The sequence below is a fragment of the Epinephelus moara genome, chromosome 22 (assembly GCF_006386435.1).
Source record: "Epinephelus moara isolate mb chromosome 22, YSFRI_EMoa_1.0, whole genome shotgun sequence".
Taxonomy (NCBI): Eukaryota; Metazoa; Chordata; class Actinopteri; order Perciformes; family Serranidae; genus Epinephelus; species Epinephelus moara.
This window is the reverse complement of record NC_065527.1, coordinates 4,217,838-4,236,221: the sequence shown is the minus strand read 5'-3', so window position 1 is coordinate 4,236,221 and position 18,384 is coordinate 4,217,838. Positions and strand designations below refer to the sequence as shown.

Genomic DNA, 18,384 nt, shown 5'->3' with positions numbered 1-18,384 from the left:
AAGCAAAAGCTGAGTCAGATATTTGTCCCCGTCTCACTCTGGGTGAAACAACAGCGAGGTGAGACAAAGAGGGGGATGAAGGTGTGGGCAGAGAGTACACCAGGAACAAAGCAGGACAGACAAACGCAGAGCTTGTGTCTTTGCTACAGTAACTCCTCCACTCCTTCAGGTCAAAAGGCCAGGAGTATAAAGCAGAGAAAATCTCTGCACTGCAACTTCCCATCTACCCTTATCCCTCTGAGCTGAGGAGAGCATGCATGATCACACTCATACTCACTATAAGGCCTTGAACACACATCTCTCAAAGCCTCCACGTCCAGGCTGTGCTCCCTGTCATCCACACTTCCCTGATCATTGCCCCCAAGGTTTGTAGTACCATCTCCAGTCTGAGGCTGTTCTCCTGCAGATACAATAACACAACAGACCACTGACACCTCAGATCAACATTGATACTGGACAATCCTGCTTGATTGCATTCAATTTAACCGTTATATAGTGAAGTTAATGATGGGGAAAGATCGTAAATAAGCTAGGGTACGGTTAAGGTCAGGCAATCATACCACTTGGTTAGAGTTGAGGAAAGATTGTGGTTAACACTAAAAAGTCTCCACAGCTGGCTCCACAGATTGTAGACATTTTTTGCCACTGTTCTTTGAGCTAGCTGCTAACTGCTATCAGCTACTTTTTAAATCCCCCAGCTGTCCTGTTTATACAGACATTATTGGGGTTTCCATCCACCTATTTTTATTCGTATTTTCAAAAATTGCGAAAAAAAAAAAAACTTGGATGGAAACGCCAGAAATTTGAAAAAAGGCCGAAAATTTGCAAAAAAGTTTTTACACTTGGAGGGGGTGAATTTGTCAACGTATCAATAAAAGGAAAATGCGACTTTTTGCTATGGAAACAGGTTTTGTGAATAAACAATGACGTAACGGCACACAGATGTTTCAGCCAGAGTTCGTGGGTGAAATGCTGCTGGACAACTACTTCTCAAAAGTCCTTCACACGCCTACACACAGAGAACGACGCGGTGGTCTCCTTCCAGCTATTTCCGACAGTACTCTTAACATTAAACTTCTTCTTTGTCGTCTCTTCTTCAAGATGGTCAGGTACGCTGTGAACGCTGACAAAATGCTAACCAGAGTTCTCCCAAGAGCCGACAGGTTTATCAGGAATCTGTCCATGGTCAGTTGTTGAGTGTCAGTTGAGTGTGTTGTTGTTTACAGTGGGCATAAGACGCTCTCTTATGACGTCATCTCATGGCGCACTCTTCTTCTACGGGGGTGCTTTTATTTTGTTCATTTTTCACGAGAAGCGCCACCTACTGCTCTTCCTGTTGACTCCCAATAATCGCAAAACAATAACGAATGGAAACGGGCATAAATCTGCATTTTCTTTTGCGCATTTTAACAAAATTCGCTCAAAAATTTCGATACATTTGGATGGAAACCCCACTATTGTTTCAGTGCTGTTACAACCCGGATGCCACGTTAAAGGTGAAACAACTCTGTCCCAACATTCTGCTATTGCACTTTTTGAACAGGATGGTGAGGCAGAAAACGGCATGAAATTCCAAAAAAGGAAAAGTAGAGGATTTAGTAATGTGTGCACAGATTGATTTGCTTTCACCACCAACGCTGCAAAGTTAAAGTTCTATGTAATTATGAACAGCCCACTGCAGAGTAGCCAGCTTGTAGTAAATCAAATTAATGAATGCTCATTAAGACCTATTCATAATGTTGATGGGCTAATTTAAACTTAATAGGCTGTTACCTTTTTTCAAATTGTTTTGTGGCTCCAGGCAGATTTTTTTTTTCTATTTTTGTCAGATAATGGCTCTTTTAATAGTAAAGGTTGCTGACCCCTGCACTAGGCTAACCAAGCTAGCAGCTAGCGAGCTCTGCCCTCTGCCCTCTTGTCCAAACACGGTCACTTCTGGCTCCATAAATCCAAGATGGTGACAGTCACAATGCCAGACTTGAGGCTTGAAAACAGTGACATTATATTTATACGGTCTCTGATTATATCGTCATTTAGAGGGGCATGCATAAATAAGTGAATCTTATCGATCCAATGAATTCTTTTGGGAAAACACCTTGTTGTTTTCTCCTGCTCAACCCCTTTAAAAATATGTTAATACACCAACTTAAATTAGGAAAGTCATGAATTTATTTATACACGTCTCCACAGAGAGCTGAAGTCCTGACAAGCTGCAACTCAACATAATCTCTCACTGAGGGTTCCTTTCATCTCTTTGTCTAATAAAGGCAGATGTGTCCCTTGAGTTTAATGTGCATATTCTATAAGATAAATGAGTCTCACAACAACAACACTTGCTATTAGCATTTGAACTCTGTAATATTAAAGGCCCTGAAAACTCATTTTCTCAATCTGCTCCTTAAATTACACATGCATGCATCTCACATGGAGACATGACTGTTAAACTCTTGATGAGTAATACCTGTGGTTGTTATATAGGCAGCATCATAGCTATTTGTATTAGTACAGGTGTCAAAGATATTTTGAATTAATGCTTTCTTCCTTCTGGACCAGTACTTGGAAGCTGAAGTTTCGCTTTGACTCTTAGGCTGCTCTCAGTCCTACAGTGGTCTCCTTTGGTCTGAATCAGGGACTCATGTTGTTCCAAAGTTGTATAATTGCCTAGAGTTGGTTCGTGTTCTCACGGCAGCATTTACAAGAGGACCAGATCAAATGCCTTGTGTGAGAAAGCTGCTCTTGATTGGTCAGAATTTCCATGTGGGAAAAATCCAGGAAGTAAAGCAAACGTTGAAGAAGAGTACACTTGCAAGATAAATGTGACACTTTCTAATGTCACAATGGAGGGACAACTACGCAGGTTGATTTTAGCGCTGCTCATCGTGGACTATATTGCTGTCATTGTTCATTTTAGTCAAACCATACAGTTTGAAAACGAGGCGCGGCTCCAACTAGAAAACAATGTTTTGATGCATTGGATGTGCTGAATGTGCATATTAAGGCAGTACAGGAGGAGGTGCACATTAATAATCCTCCAGGACTGTAACATGCTCATGTTTAACCCAAACAATGTGTCATGTGACTGCAGTTGCTTCACATCCAGGTCGGAACACCTTCTCACCACAAACCAACCGCACCAGAGTTCGTTTGTAACCGGACTGAGACCACCTCTTCAAGAAGGTCTCGGTCCGGTTGTTTTGGTGCACACCTGAGTGTGATTGCTGTCTTCACACCTGCCCAAACAAACCGCACTGAGGGGGCAAACGAACTTAAGTTTGACTGGACCAAACCAAACAGGGCAGGTGTGAAAGCATCTTTAATGTTGAAGCTTCACAATAGATTCAAAGAGGAGAAAAATCAATGGTTGAAGGTTGGAGTTGTGCTTTTAGATTGTTAACAGACTTTCAAACAGTATGTCTCTCATACTTACACTTCATTGGACATCCCTGGAACCATACAACGTCACCACCCAAACATCTGGCCCGAAACTTTGAACACAGTAGACTTTGCCTCCCCTTTGTGCATGATATGAAACCCATGCTGTGCATGGAAATTGTAATTCTACTCTTGCCATCCTCCAGTTGCATCTCATTCTGCATTTAATTTGCCCAACCCGCTGTGATTCCTTCTCCTCTCCTTCATTTATATGCCGGTGTATGATATCTTGGCAATAACACTCATCTATAAATCATTCCTTTTAATCAGACACATAACTTTCAGCTTTGTATTTGCAGCAGCCTTCACCTCGTGTTCACAATCTTTCCATTCAGCACATAATCATCTCTGTGCTGTTTGAAGAGCTGGGCAATTGATGTTCTGATCAAGCTGTGAAATACAACTGAACTGAATCTGATGTGAATGTGGTAGCAGAGAGCACACACAGTACTTGTCTAAATAACTAAGGGTTAATGAGACATGATCATCACACGCAACAGTGGCTGATTAAAAAGCTGACCATCCCTGAGACCTCTGTGCGTCACATTCCTCGTTTAAAATCCATCACGGCATACGTTGTCTCAGGAAATTGTTTCTGCTCCAAGCGCTTACGTGCTCCCTTTAGGAATGTGTCGTTTTTGATTTTCCTGTTGGGCTAGCGCTGGTTACGCAGGCCAGCTGTCCCTTCAATGAGCAACCAAACTTAGTCCAGTGAGACCACCATCTGTGAGTCATCTCCAACCTTTGGACTTAATAAATACCTTCCCACAGCTCCCTCAGGTTCTGTGAGGTGTGACAAAGTATGGCTGATGTCTGGCTCAGATGGCGCACCTCAGAGTGTGTGTTTGTATATGTGTGTGTGTTTGTGTGTGAGGTCTGGTGCTCAGCTCATCCCATCAATGCTAATATCCACAGACTGTCCAGTGTGTGACTCAGGTCTGAAGCTTCTTTGCCAGATGTATGTGTGTGTTTGTGTGTGTGCTGCCGTACGACAAACACAGAGATTGTGCTACAAAAGTAAACAGCAGTGTGTGCAATTAAATTCCAACTGTTTTATGTGCATTTTCAAATTGTGCATGAAAAAATGCCGGAAATTAAAAAAGTTGAAATATTGCAGAAATGTTTTTATGCCTGGCTGAGGTGAAAAAGTTTGTGTGGCGACCAAAACAAAATATGAAAAAGTGCAGTGGGGGCAGACTTTGAATAATCCATGACACGTACGCTGGCGTCCTTCTCACAGGCAACTTGAGAGCATGCACATCCGTGATTTCCACTGACTTCCTCTAAACTCGCAGCACACATTAATCGGACAAGAGAATTAAATCACCCAGCTCTTCTAGACTTTTTAAAATATAGAACAGAATGAATCAAATTCTGGGAATACAAAGAGTCATTTCAGTGTGTTTTTGATGCTGGAAATAATGTTTTCACCATTTTACAGCTGCTTCTTTAGGGCACAGCACGCTCTGATCCCAACTTGTCACATACTGCAGCTTGTCAGTAGACCTAAACGTCAAATTATGATGCGGGAGGTCCCCTCCTGTGTCAGTTTTGGACGTTAAGGGATGGTGTGTCATTTTCCGCTTGTTGTGTCCTCTCAAAATAAACCTAGTTTTCACAGGAAATGTACAGTTTCTTCTCATAAGATGCATAATAAACTTACATCGCAGGTAAAACACTTTGTTTTTTCAAAAGCATGTGGTCAGGTTTGTAACAAGTACAGCTCTTGCTAACATCATGTAATGTCATGTGACATACGTCACAACTGAAACATGCTAGACATAGAGTGCTGAAGTCATGCCCCTTCCGGTGAAGCTAATGGGACCTTAGATCGGAAAAAATATGAATGGCAGTGAATGAGAAGAGAAATATTATCTTTTGGTCCCGTTTGAGTTGCGACATGAAATCCAAATATGTCGTTAATGAATTTAAAACATAAATTTTAAGGTCAAGAAAGTCATACTTTGTGGTAAAACTGTTGAGATATAAGCTTTGACCCATCCACCACCCCCGCCCATCCTATTTGGACTAACGCTTCAAAAGGTGCCTTTTAATGTTGGTGTCTGACGCAGACATCCACTGACAAAGCTGCTGTATTTGACGAGTATGGTTGTTGCCCACTGTGCCAACAACTGCTGCCGCCTGGTGCAAATTATTCCACGGCAATGTGCGCTGTTTTTTGACACAGAAATCACTGACAAAGCTGCGATATTTGACAAGAGGGGAATGGCTGGTGGTCATCATGCCAAAATCGTTTGGAAGCAACATTTTCCACTGTTTTCTTTCATTTTTGGTTTGAGTGGCGCTCTTTTAATTACATCATCTCATCGCATTCTCTTCTCCTGCAGTGACTTAATGCCACTCAACTGGAGAATTAGCTCAACAGTTTGTCTCCAAATATCTGCTCATCAGTAGTGGATAGTAAATTCGGCAGATCATCCCGCAAGCAGCATAGTTGGTCACCAAGGACGGGTGACAAAATTGCACAACCCCCCCATTAAAAAAAATTGAACACAAAGGAAAAATTATCCAAAGATCTAATGCTAACAGCTGCTCCGCAGTAGGGATACCATCTCTATGCATATTGCCTCAATGTGTTCATCAATGAGTGATCATCACAGTCGGAACATGCTTTAGCATTGATAGGTGTGGAGTGTGTGGAGAGCATTAGAGCCCGGTCCTTCAACAGGGGGTCTGCGGAGGGTCTTTAGACTTACTGCAAGGGGGCCATCAATTACTGTCTGATTAAACTTGAATTTAACATTATGTTTTTGTTTTTTATAATTAAGATATATCTGAGAATGTACTTTAACATGAATCCAACATATTAGCAAAAATAAAAAACAAAAATTAATTTACAGTTTACAACATTAGTGATAGGCTAACTGTTACCCATGAATGCTTGTGTAACCATGTGAGCTAGCTAATGCTAAATCACTGTGCGGCACTTAAGAGGTTCTTGGTCTAAAAAATGTTGAAAACCCCTGCGTTAGAGTAAGAGGAAATGAAAAGGCAAGAGCCATCTGAGATGCGGTAAACAAAGAGACAAACCAAAAAAAGAAAAGACGAAGAAATAGAGACTGAAATTTGCCAATTTGCACGTATGGTATTTCATTTGTTATTTTTCATTAGCAATGTTGATTATGTGTGTTGATTTCTTGTTGGTGCTTGTTCTTGTTTGTATTCATTTATAAATAAATATAAAATATAATGGTAATAATGAGCTAGACCCGGCTCTGGATGCAAACATTAATTTTCTCTTTACTTATTTTGCAGATTTTTCTGAGAATTTAAGAGCCTAGAGATTTTTTTTACATTACAGCTCAACAAAATCCATACTCATATGTGTTATCCAATTATATATTATTCCACTTCTGTGCCGTTTTGTCGGGCGGAAGATGATGAAGATCATGAAATAATTTCCCAACTCCATTAAGACACTAATCCTATTGGGGTGCTCTAGCAAAACCACAATGGTTGTCTGTAGAAATGCAATAGTGCACAGTAATCACAGATTGTTTTCTACTGACTAAATCCGGAATTTTATATTTTATATCAACATTTATATGCGTGTTTGTGGCCCTAATTATATCTATCACTAAGAGCAAAAATGTGGCGCAGGAAATTATATTATACACACAGCATGGTGCGCCATCATTCTGTGTTGTGACACACACATCTATCTGTTTTACTGGGAGAGAGAGAGGAGAAGGAGAGATGGAGAGGGGAGGAAAGAAGGAGGAGGGCTGTGCGCAACGTCGGTGCCAATAGGCGCAGCGCTGTCTAATTAAACCCCCACCACGTAATCCCAACGAAACCATCCCCCCGTTTAAATCCACTCCACCGGCGCTCACCACTTAAACACACTGTCCTCCGCTGCCATTCCGTCCCGACCGGCCCCTGGAGGAGAGGAACCGCCAGCAGCAGCAGCAGCAGCAGCAGCTCCGCACCGCAGCACCATCACTGCTGCCTCTCGCCTGCACGGTAACATGGTTTGCAGGGCTCGGCTAGTGTAGCCAAGGGCCACTTAGTCAGTCACTCAGCTAGTCAGTCGGCGTGTGTGGATGTGTGTGAGTGTGCACTAAGAAGCAGCAGTAGTAAGCAGACGGAGATCCAGCAGCGCTGTACAGCAGGAGCACCGGAGGAAAGCGTCCGGAGCGAGCCGAGCATCCCTGCATCTCCACCCGGCTGTCCTGCACACCGGCCCCGCTGAACCGGAGCAGGGACACCCCTCTCCCCACCACAGACACCACCTCGGCTCCATCGGGTAAGACAGAGGGTCGACATTACATCGCAGATGTTTAGCCTTCCTAAAATATTATTTCCTGTAATGCCACCGCTGGTGATGATAATTTAGGAACAGCGACGCAGGCGCTTTTGTTTCCCCGCGGAAACGGTGCATATCACGGCTGTGTGGTGACAATAACCAGCGAGTGTAGCCTAGCCGAGAGTATCTGACCTGAAAACATTCCCGTAGACCCCCTGCAGTTTGTCTCATCGCATCGGGACAGATGTTTTGCAAATGTGCATTCCACATCATCATCATCATCATCATCATCATCATCATCGGAGTGCTTTCATCGAATTAATCACTAAAATAAAAATCCTCTTTTGTGCAGCCAATAGGATGACAGCGGCATCGGCCTGCCATTTTTATGAATGATCTTAACGCGGGACAGGAGGCGCGGATGGATGCGCATGGTGGTGCTCTGGATCTTCCAGCACTGCTCCTCTGTCTCACAGCCATGAGGTGCACTTACCTCCCTGAGAGAGGCAGACAGGAAGAAAAGGGGGAGATAGGAAGAGATTGAGCTGCATCCTCTTAGCTGCTGCCTTATCTGCCATACTCATACTTACAGGGCTTTATTATTATTGTTGGGACTGCAGGGTGTGTGTGTAATTATTACACTGACTATCTTCTCATATAGCAACATTGTAGAGGGGCATTACAGACAAGCTGTTGAATTGCAGAGAGATTTCAATCAAGTATCACCCTTTGCCACCTTTGCCGTCTCTTTACATGAAATCACTTGAGTGAAATGAGGCACAAAGTTATTTTCTCCACTCCCAGGTTAGGGATCTTAAATCAGGCTCTCACTGCTTTATAATAGGTTTATAACAGCCTTACCACCCATCCAGTGTGGTCATAATGCAGCTTATCGTCTGCTCCATTAGCCTGAGTCCTCCTATAGCTGCAATCTCTGCGTCTCATGTATCCTGTAAAATGTGATTTGATCCATATTGGAAATCTCCATCGCTGTGGACTAGATCAATAGAATAAAAGGCAGGGACCTGGTGGTCCTCGATGTATATAATCTCTAATAACCATCTCTCACCTACAGGACTTCTGCTCTCCTCTTCGTTGAGATAGCAGGCCTGTTTATGGCTGATTCAGACTCGGGCTATGACACATTCACAGCTACATATTCTTTCTTAAATGCCACCCAGCTGCTGCAAGCCGTGCGTATAATCCTTTCAGATTTAACTGGTTCCCGTCAGACTTGGTGTAAAGCACAAAGACGGGAAATGTTGTGCAGAAAGTCACCCAATCTATCCACTCAGGGATATTCAAAGGAGTCACATGAGCAGCAGTTGTTGGTGGAAAGGCACTGTAGCTGTCATTTAGGGAGGGTAATAACGAAAAGAGTGATGAGAGGTCTGATAATGTGACCGTCATTGGGTGTGACCCCGGGTTAATGAGAGTGTGGTGGAGCAGCATGAACAAATTGATTTATATTTGGGGATCATGTCTTGAGGAAATCGGCTCCACTCAGTTTGCTCGGGATGTGGGACAGGCCCGATTCTGCTGCTGCTGCTGCTGCTGCTGCTGATATTTTGGTTGGGCAGCGTTTAGCCTGCATGTGCTAATGCTAGTCTTGTTGTTACATAAGAAGATAAATGTGCGCTGGAGTGCTACTCTCTCTCTCTCTTGCCTGCACACACGCACGCTCATAACTTGTATACACAGAGGTTTTAACCCTGAGGCGTTGAGCACCGAGCAAATGATAGATGTCGTAGTCAAGGTGTGTTTCAATGAGGCAGGTGCTGTGCGGAGGGAAAAGGAAACAGTTTCATTATTATCCCTCCTCAATGGCTCTTTCATGCATGGCTGTCCTTCTTTATGTATTCTATATCGCAGGCTCTCACAGAACAACCAATGTAGTGTTGCTCTTATAGGTGACCTTGCTCTCGCACAACGCTGCTAGAAATTCTAGAAAGACAAGATGTCCCTGACTGCATGTATGCATGGAATTTATAGGTCCATGACCTGAAAGTCACTTTGTGTTAAGGTTTCCGTCTTGCCATGTGAGCACAGGTCAGTGTTGGATCATGGGATAGAAACACACAGACTGGGCCACTCGGAGCTTTCATTCTTTCATCCAGAGAGACAAGTAAAACCTTTGAATGCCCCCGATGTTCGGAGACCTCAGTGGAGCCGGAGGACCTCCAGGCCTTGAGTCGGGTTAACATCTCCCCGCAGAGGTCTGCTGTTTGTACAGCCCCTGGCGCCATGATGGATGTGGAAGGCCAGTGGAATTTTCTCAAAGGACAACTCTTGAGGGCTTTATGGGAAAAAAAAGAGCATAATCATTAAAAGCATAGCAAAGAGATGGACAGAAAGGCTCCATGTAAAATGGCTTTTTGGTCTGGCAGTAACACAATAATGGGAGGAAATGGTTGTTTATTCTTTATGAGTTATGTTACATATCGTCTTTAGTAATCTTGTTAATAGTAATTAGCAAATACCACTTCCCCATGAGCCATTATCACCATTATGTTATGCTATTAGGCAGAGGTTTGGACTTGAGTCACATGACTTGGACTCAAGTCAGAGTAGAGTCACAATTTCAGTGACTTTAAACTTGACTCAGGACTTGCCTGTCTTGACTTGGGACCTGGCTTGGAACTTGCCTGTCATGACCTTATACTCATGCCTGTTTTGACTTTGGACTCCACTCAAAACTTGTCTGTCTTGACCTGAGACTTGACTTGGGACTGGCCTGCTGTGACTTTGGACTTGACTTGGGACTTGTCTGTGTTGACCTGGGACTTGACTCAGGACTTGCCCGCCTTGACTTGGGACCTGGCTTGGGACTTGCCCGTCATGACCTTATACTTCACTTGGGATGTGCCTGTCTTGACTTTGGACTCGACTCAAAACTTGTCTCTTTTGACCTGAGACTTGACTTGGGACTGGCCCGTTGTGACTTTGGACTTGACATGGGACTTGTCTGTGTTGACCTGGGACTTGACTCAGGACTTGCCCGTCTTGACTTGGGACCTGGCTTGGGACTTGCCTGTCATGACCTTATACTTGACTTGGGATTTGCCTGTTTTGACTTTGGACTTGACTCAAAACTTGTCTGTCTTGACCTGAGACTTGACTTGGGACTGGCCTGCTGTGACTTTGGACTTGACATGGGACTTGTCTGTGCTGACCTGGGACTTGATTCAGGACTTGCCCGCCTTGACTTGGGACCTGGCTTGGGACTTGCCCGTCATGACCTTATTCTTCACTTGGGATTTGCCTGTTTTGATTTTGGACTCGACTCAAAACTTGACCTGAGACTTGTCTGCAGTGACTCTGGACTTGACTCAGGTATTATGTGTCATGACTTTGGACTTCACTCTAGATTTCTCCTGTCGTCAACTTTGGTTTGTTTTTAGGCCTGAGAACTTTAAAATCTGAGGTATTTAATAGAAAAATAAGCACGAAAAAAAGCATTCAGAGCTATTAATTAAAGTTTAACACATAAAAACATTTTTGTATATTAGGACTTGTGGCTTTTGTCAGATCAGATTTTTCATTGTGACATTACCTTGTTCCAAATGAGCCCCGCTCACTTTACACCGGTCAGAAAACCACTGACAAAAACAGAAACACACTTGTGAATTTTGAAGCTTAAGGCGACAACAAGTGTCTAATTGAGGTTTCAGAGTGCCATCACAATGAACACAGCTTTACAGCCTTGATGTGGTGTTGATGTTAAAGTCATGTGACAGTATTGTAGTTCATTAATACCCTAACGTTAGCGTTTTACTCCTGGCGATTGCATTTAGGTTTCCATACACATAAAAGTGGTGTTCATTTGTGAAGATAATCTTGCGTGTAAGTCCACAAACTTTTCTTTGTGATAGAGTTTATGTCCTGCAGTAATCCAAAGTCCAACTTAAACCACAATGACAGTATTTTTCGGATCAGCCAACAAAAACGTCATCCCTTCACCACTCTGCACGGCAGATAAAAAAAAGAAGGAAGACAAAAAATTGTCAGTTTTTTTGTTTAGGTGTGAAGGCTTTTTGTTGTTCCAGCAGGTATGCGGCCTGTTTCCCAATGCAGTTTCTCAGGCCTGAGCCAAAAGTGTATGCGCCTAGGACATAGTTGCATGTTACGTCTTTATTATGAAACTAGTGAGAATTAGAATCACTCTGAAGAGAACATCCCATGTGTTCATGCTTTGTAAGCCTCTCTATGTGGCTGTGTTTTCATATGTAGGGAAGTAGGATGAGTGGGACGTGGCCTGCATGGGTGGACACAGAGTCTGTGTTTCCCATGCGCGCTGCCGACCCCATAATCTGCCCTGATCCTACTGGGAGGGGCGTCTCCTGCCCGTCAGACATCCAGTCTGATAAAGTCTGCTATAAGGCCGAGAGAGCAGCTGCTCTGCTGGAGGTAGACGGGGCCTGAACCAAAGATGTTACCAATCAATCCCAATGTGACGCTCCGTGTAGCTTAGAGCACAGCCAGTGATGAGTTTGGTCCTTGTTAGAGCATCCGCAGTCTATGAGGCAACCTGGGAGGATGGATTGTTGCTGCTCTGCCTTTTGTGAGTGAACAGCAGTTGCTTGCTTTTGAATGGGTATAAATAAATCAGATATGGAGCTCAAGCAACATGATTGTTCAAATCCCTCATTGTAGGGGGGGCTACCTGCACTGTCTCCAGTGAATCCAATCAAACGACACTGGTCTGGAATAATTTGACAGAACTGGTCTGTGATTGCTCCTTTTGTCTTCTAATAAAAGCATAAAAAACAAATTAAGTAGGAACAGGAAAGCACCACAAAAGAGAACTTGAAGTGCCAAAGAACGGGCCTTCTACCAGTGGGAGGGAGGTGTCTGGGGGGCATTCTGATCTGAACTACCTCAACTGGCCCCTTTCAACTCGGAGGAGCAGCAGCTCTACTCCGAGCTCCTCCCAGATGTCTGAGCTCCTTACCCTATCTCTAAGGCTGAGCCCAGCCTCCCCACAGATGAAACTCATTGCAGCCGCTTTTATCTGCGATCTCATTCTTTCGGACACTACCCAGAGCTCATGACCATAGGTGAGGGTTGGGACGTGAACGGAGAAGTAAATTGAAAGCTTTGCTTCTGGCTCAGCTCCCTCTTCACCATGACAGTCCGACACAGTGCCCACATCACTGCAGACGCTGCACCAAACTGCAGATCTAACAGAGCTAACAGTAATGCTAAAGGGGGTGTGCAGCTCAAAATTGAGTGCTTACTCACAGTAAAGTTTCCATAGCAACATTTTGGGGTGTGGACAGCGGTGCAAGCACTAATCGCTGAAGCATCAGCGCCACTAACTAGTTTTCACCGGGCTTGGTAGATAGGCAAAATTAACCTACCGACAGACATGTGTAACTGGTCAAAAATATTCTCAGCGGTTAACCGATTGACAGTTAAACATTGACATCTGTAGTCTGACAGCACGATAAAGCAGTGAAAATATTCTCTATATAGTGTCCACTCAGGTGGCTATAGATTTTCTTGGGTGATTAAATTGTGTTTTTCTGCTACAGAGCACGGCTTAGCTGCCATAGTGGTTCTTATTTTCTGCTTCTTCAACTGGGGGGGACATGCCGACTGACATCCACTGTATGTAATACACTGACCATGGAACAGTACCTCATACGTCCCCACTTTGAAACATCTGGACAATCCCTTTAAGTAGCTAATGAAAAAGGATAAATTACATGAAAAGGCATAAGGAAATACATTTCTTGTGGAGATTTTAAACAAATGACAGTAATTTTGCCCGTTCACCTCCTCTTCTCGCCTCTCCTTTCCTCTCCTCTAGCCATTAGGAGGCTGAAAGGGCAGCCAATTACTCCCAGTGCTCGGTATGTGGTTGAGCTAATGAAGCCAGAGGGGGAAAAAGTGTGTGAAGGAGTGTGTGTGTGTGTGTGTGCCCTTTAGCATAAAAGGGCCAACAGCTCTCAACTGATAAGGCGTGGTGGAGAACACACACTTGCCGCACACTCCACGATACCTCTGTTGAGATCGTATCTCAAAGCAGCCTCCTCCTCTTTGCCTCTGTCCGTCCTACTCCTCTACCACATATCACTTCTCCCCGACCACAAGAATATTTCTGTTCTCATGTCTTGACGTCATTTTTCTGTGCATCGCTCCCACTCTTTGTTCAGCATGTGTTTCAGTTACTCTTGAATCTTTCTGTCCATTTCAAAAAGCTTAAGTCTGAAGGGACAAATAGTTTAATTAGTCCCTTTAGACTGCAAAGCTGTACAGTAGCCATAACAAGAATATTTTCTGTTGTTGAGGCTCTCCCCCGACTCTCCTCAATGGATTCTGTCTTGATTTAGATACCTCCCTTATGCCTTTCAAACACAGTTGTACTCAGGGCGACCCGCAGCAGTAGTTCCCTTTGTTTGTTATTTTGCTTTGTTGTTCCTTCGTCTGTTTGTTTGTTACTCCCTGCGTGGACAAGGGGGATTTATCCGTCCTGTTGTCTGATCCATTGTCATTGTACTATCATGAGGGTCACAAGCTTTTTTCTCGTGATATGGGTCTTTTTTATGGCCCTGTTTGGCCTGCAGAAGTTTGACCACACTCAAGTGCAGCCAAGGATTTCTCATTCAGTGCTGTAATTTTGGCATGATGGCAACACAACCACGCACTGTTATATGCTGGCGATTTTTTTTAAGGAAGACCATGGGAAGTACCCCTGGAGAACCAGGACCAAGAAGGGAAGGAGGGGCGGAGTGGCCCAGAGACTATGGAGCCCACATACAGTCTTTAAGGAATAGGATGGAAGGACTGTTAGCACATGCAAAGTCACAGCGCTTGAGATTTGGACCCTCCAATGTGATCTTACAGAAATATGTTAAATGACCACGACCACTTAACATTGCATTATTTGGTGTGTGAAAAAGATTTTCCTTTAAAGTAACTATGACTGTTGCGTACTGGGCAGCACGGTTGGATTTATGCACCAAAACTACTCGGATAGGTTTAGTAAATGATTGTATTTTTGGTTATATGAAAATGCTGTGTTTTACAAAGAGGACGTAAGTGCATCGTAAAGTGATGTAAATACGCCATGTAACGTGACATAACTACATAAAGGATGTAAGTACGTAAAGTTAAAAGTTTGTATGATATCTGATGAATTAGCACCCCACAAATGGCGTTAGTACTTAACGTAAAGTTACGTAGGTTAGGTTCAGGAAAGAAATATGCTGATGACATACCTTCAGATAACTCACAGTTCACTTGGTTTTACACATGGCATGAACACTAAGGACCGGGGTGAAAGTCCTATGTTTGTTTGACCCATCCCCATCCCGACCTCCTCCACACGCAGAGCTTGTCGCTCTTAAAACTACCTATGGCATCCAACACCACCGCCCACTGTGTGTCATTGTTGAACCAGGGAATTTGTGTGTCCACCACAACAAAGAATCCTAACTGACTCTCCACTGGCACTGTTTCTGTGGAGCCGGCACATCATTTTAACACATTTGTGCCACCACCACATGATGTGATGTTTCATGTATTTCTGTGAGACCAGGTTGTGCTGTTCAGCTCTCTGCCCTTTTTATCTGCCAGGAGAATTTCCACAGTCATTTCTCATGGTTTATTATACCCACCCCAAATCAAACTTAGACAATGCATCAGTCACCATTAGAGTAATGCAGCGTTTGCAGTATCCTCTGACGCAGCTAACCTTATTATGGGGGATTTTAATCGCTGCTCTAAATCCCTTAGTCATTTTCTTCAGTATGTTACCTGCACTATGAGACATGGCGAGGTGCTAGACCTTTGTTACGGGACCATCAGGGGAGCCTGCAAATCTTATTGCAAAGCTCCTCTTGGCACCCCTGATCATAACGCTGTTCATTTAGTTCCGGTCTGTCAGCCAACTGACGAGAGAAACAACTGGGACCTGAGGATTGTTTTTAGAAATTGATTTGGATTTACAAACTGGAGCATTTTTAAAGAATCCTTTTCATACATGCATGCATACATTGTCATGTTACATTACCTATTGTGAAAATATGGTCTTACAAAACGTGTACATCTCTCTTCTAATAAACCTTGGATTATTAGATCCCTCACTATGCAGGATTTCCCTGAAAAACAATGTCTAGACTCATACAAAATTTATCCCTCTCAGTCATCACTTAAGACCCACTAGATTTGTGTAGTGGTGATTTATCTGCAGAGACTCTGCCCACTTCAGTGAGATCGGGACCTTTGTGAAAAGGTAGCGTCCAGGTACCAGACCATGCATCCAAGACAAAGCTACAAAAATTGCGGACACATCGCCAATTTTCACAAATACAGTTAGGCAAAACACCAAATGGACAAAGTTCGCTCCCAAACAAAAACAAAGAATAACTGCCAATTTCATCTTAGCATACCTTTAAACAATGATGAGATCAGAAGAAACTAACCTTTTATGAGGGAGACAGCACAACGTGGAAGGTAAAGTAAGAGATGATTCCAGAAAAGGCATCAGATCGTAAGTTCTGATACGTCTGACGCCGAACTGTCAAATGAAGTTGTATCTAAGGTTTGATGCACACGATTTTAATCGTGAACTCTCTTAGAGCTGAGGCAGGGTAGAGGGCTGATTGATGAAGCCGCAGTGCGTAAATCTTTCAATCTTATCAAAGGAGAGGAAGAGTCCTGGGGCGTGAACTCCCGACAAGCTGTGCTACACAACTAAATGTCATTTCATCTCTCAGTCTTTGGAACTGCAGAAGGTCGCTAGACTCCTTAATGTGGTTCCAGTCGTCATATCTCCAAAGTCATTAAACGATTACCTCGCTTGTCATGAAAAATATTTAAGAGGGAGTTTAGCCATGACACAGGAAAGTCTGGAGTCCCTCCAGTTAGCTTATAAGGCAAGGAGGGAGGGTGAAGATGCATAACGACCCTGCTAAATCTTATTTTGAGGCATCTGGAAAGAAACAAAAAACAGGGTTCACTTCACTGATGAATTGTTTTCAGTCACACATGCTCACACATAGGCTGCTGTCATTTAGAAGAAGGGTTTTAATTTTGTTTGTTGGTTAATTGATTTTTTGTCAGGGAGCAGAGAGAGACTTTGAGTGAATGGTTCTCTGTCTAGTACACTCTCATCTTCCTGCTCAGGGCAATCCTGTCTCCGAGGAATTATGTTTGTATATTACTGAAATGCTTTCATAATTAAGTTGTGGTGACAATTTAATCGCTGCCTTGACTGTGTCCAGAGACAGCGTTACTTTGAATTAATGAAACAATACATTTATGTAGTAATGGATTTGCAAGGAGTTGGTTGGAGCTGATGGTGGACACAGGTCTGGGGTCAACAGCAACAAAAGCACTTATGTTAGGGTCAGGGAAAGATTGTGATTTTGGTTAAAGGGATGCTTTGCCAATTTTCAACCAGCTTTGTACCATAACAATGATGGTAGTATGTGTAAATGAATGATGTTAAACTTCCCTCCCAGTGCACAGATCTCTGCTCAATGCCACAGATGCCACTACAGATTGTACCTCTTTATTTTTGTACGCCTACAATGCATATGTAAAGAGAAGTGGGTACATAGCTGGAGGCAGGGCCCCTTTCATTCCTATGAAAGTTGCTCAGTGGCGCCTGAACCTTAAAAAGCTAATTTTCTGTGGTATGAAATTACCCAGATCGTACGCGTTGTGGGGCCCAAAGAGCAAGCGCACTAGAGACTTGCAGCGGCAGAGCACGACTGAGCGGCTAACTTCCAGGTTAGCGCTCCGCTAACTTTAATGGAGATTAAATTATTTAATTGTGCAGCTCCTCTAGACTTTCAAATAGATCAAATCTTTATAGTGAAATGAGTCATTTCACGCGGGTTGTGACACTGAAATAAATGTATCTACTGATTTATAGACTCCTCTTTCACTATGTAAGTCTGTGGGGAAAAGTCTTTATGGGCACCATGGCATCATGTGACATACCTGGATGTTGTGATTCCACATTTGGCCATGATGTAAAATTAGCTTCAAAACATGCTGTTCCCGAGGGCTTGATGCCCGCCACCACCACAGATGCAATGAGTATAGAGGCGGATCTACCTCTCACTCTCTCAAACTGAGAGCAGTCTCAGATCAAACGGTAAAACGAAGCAGCGCTACTAATGTTGTCTATTTCTCCCCTCAAATGTTTTCAGACACGTATTCTAGTTTACTGTTTAACTGCAATACGTGATTGTCACCAGCCGGCCACCATATTGCTTTCAGACCAGCCGAAACCAACTTGCATTAAGTCACTCACCAGCTGGAGCATTTATTGGTCCGGTACGGCACAGTTCATTGTGGTACTGCTAGGTTTTAACCTCTTGATCAAAAGCCTCCTTTTCTTCATTTTCTCTGGTCATTTAGTACCAATTAACATCCTACAGCCAGTTTTGTGAAAATACCATCTTTCCAGCATGAAATACTTCTTTAAATGTTACCAAAAATGGTAATAAAAATAACGCTGTAGTCACTATGAATGGATAGTATATTGCAAGATTACCTATGTGGCGGAAAACAACTAGAATAAGTTGTCAGTGAACATTTTGTTGATACATCCAGTTTCAACATTTTAATTAATTAGCAACATTTCCTTATAATGTTATTAGAAAACATAATTCGTCCCTTAACAAATGTATTAATATTGCGAAATAGTTGTATAAAAACTCATTTCT

The 18,384-nt window shown here is 43.2% G+C and overlaps 1 protein-coding gene across 1 annotated transcript in view; it reads left to right on the top strand.

Moving 5' to 3' along the window:
• Window positions 1-7,294: 7,294 nt before the first annotated feature.
• Window positions 7,295-18,384, top strand: part of LOC126384470 (hippocalcin-like protein 1) — a 60,746-nt gene continuing 49,656 nt past the window's right edge. The window contains exon 1 of the mRNA XM_050035586.1: window positions 7,295-7,699. The gene's annotated coding sequence lies outside the window, so the exon portion shown is untranslated. The remainder of the gene's footprint in view (window positions 7,700-18,384) is intronic.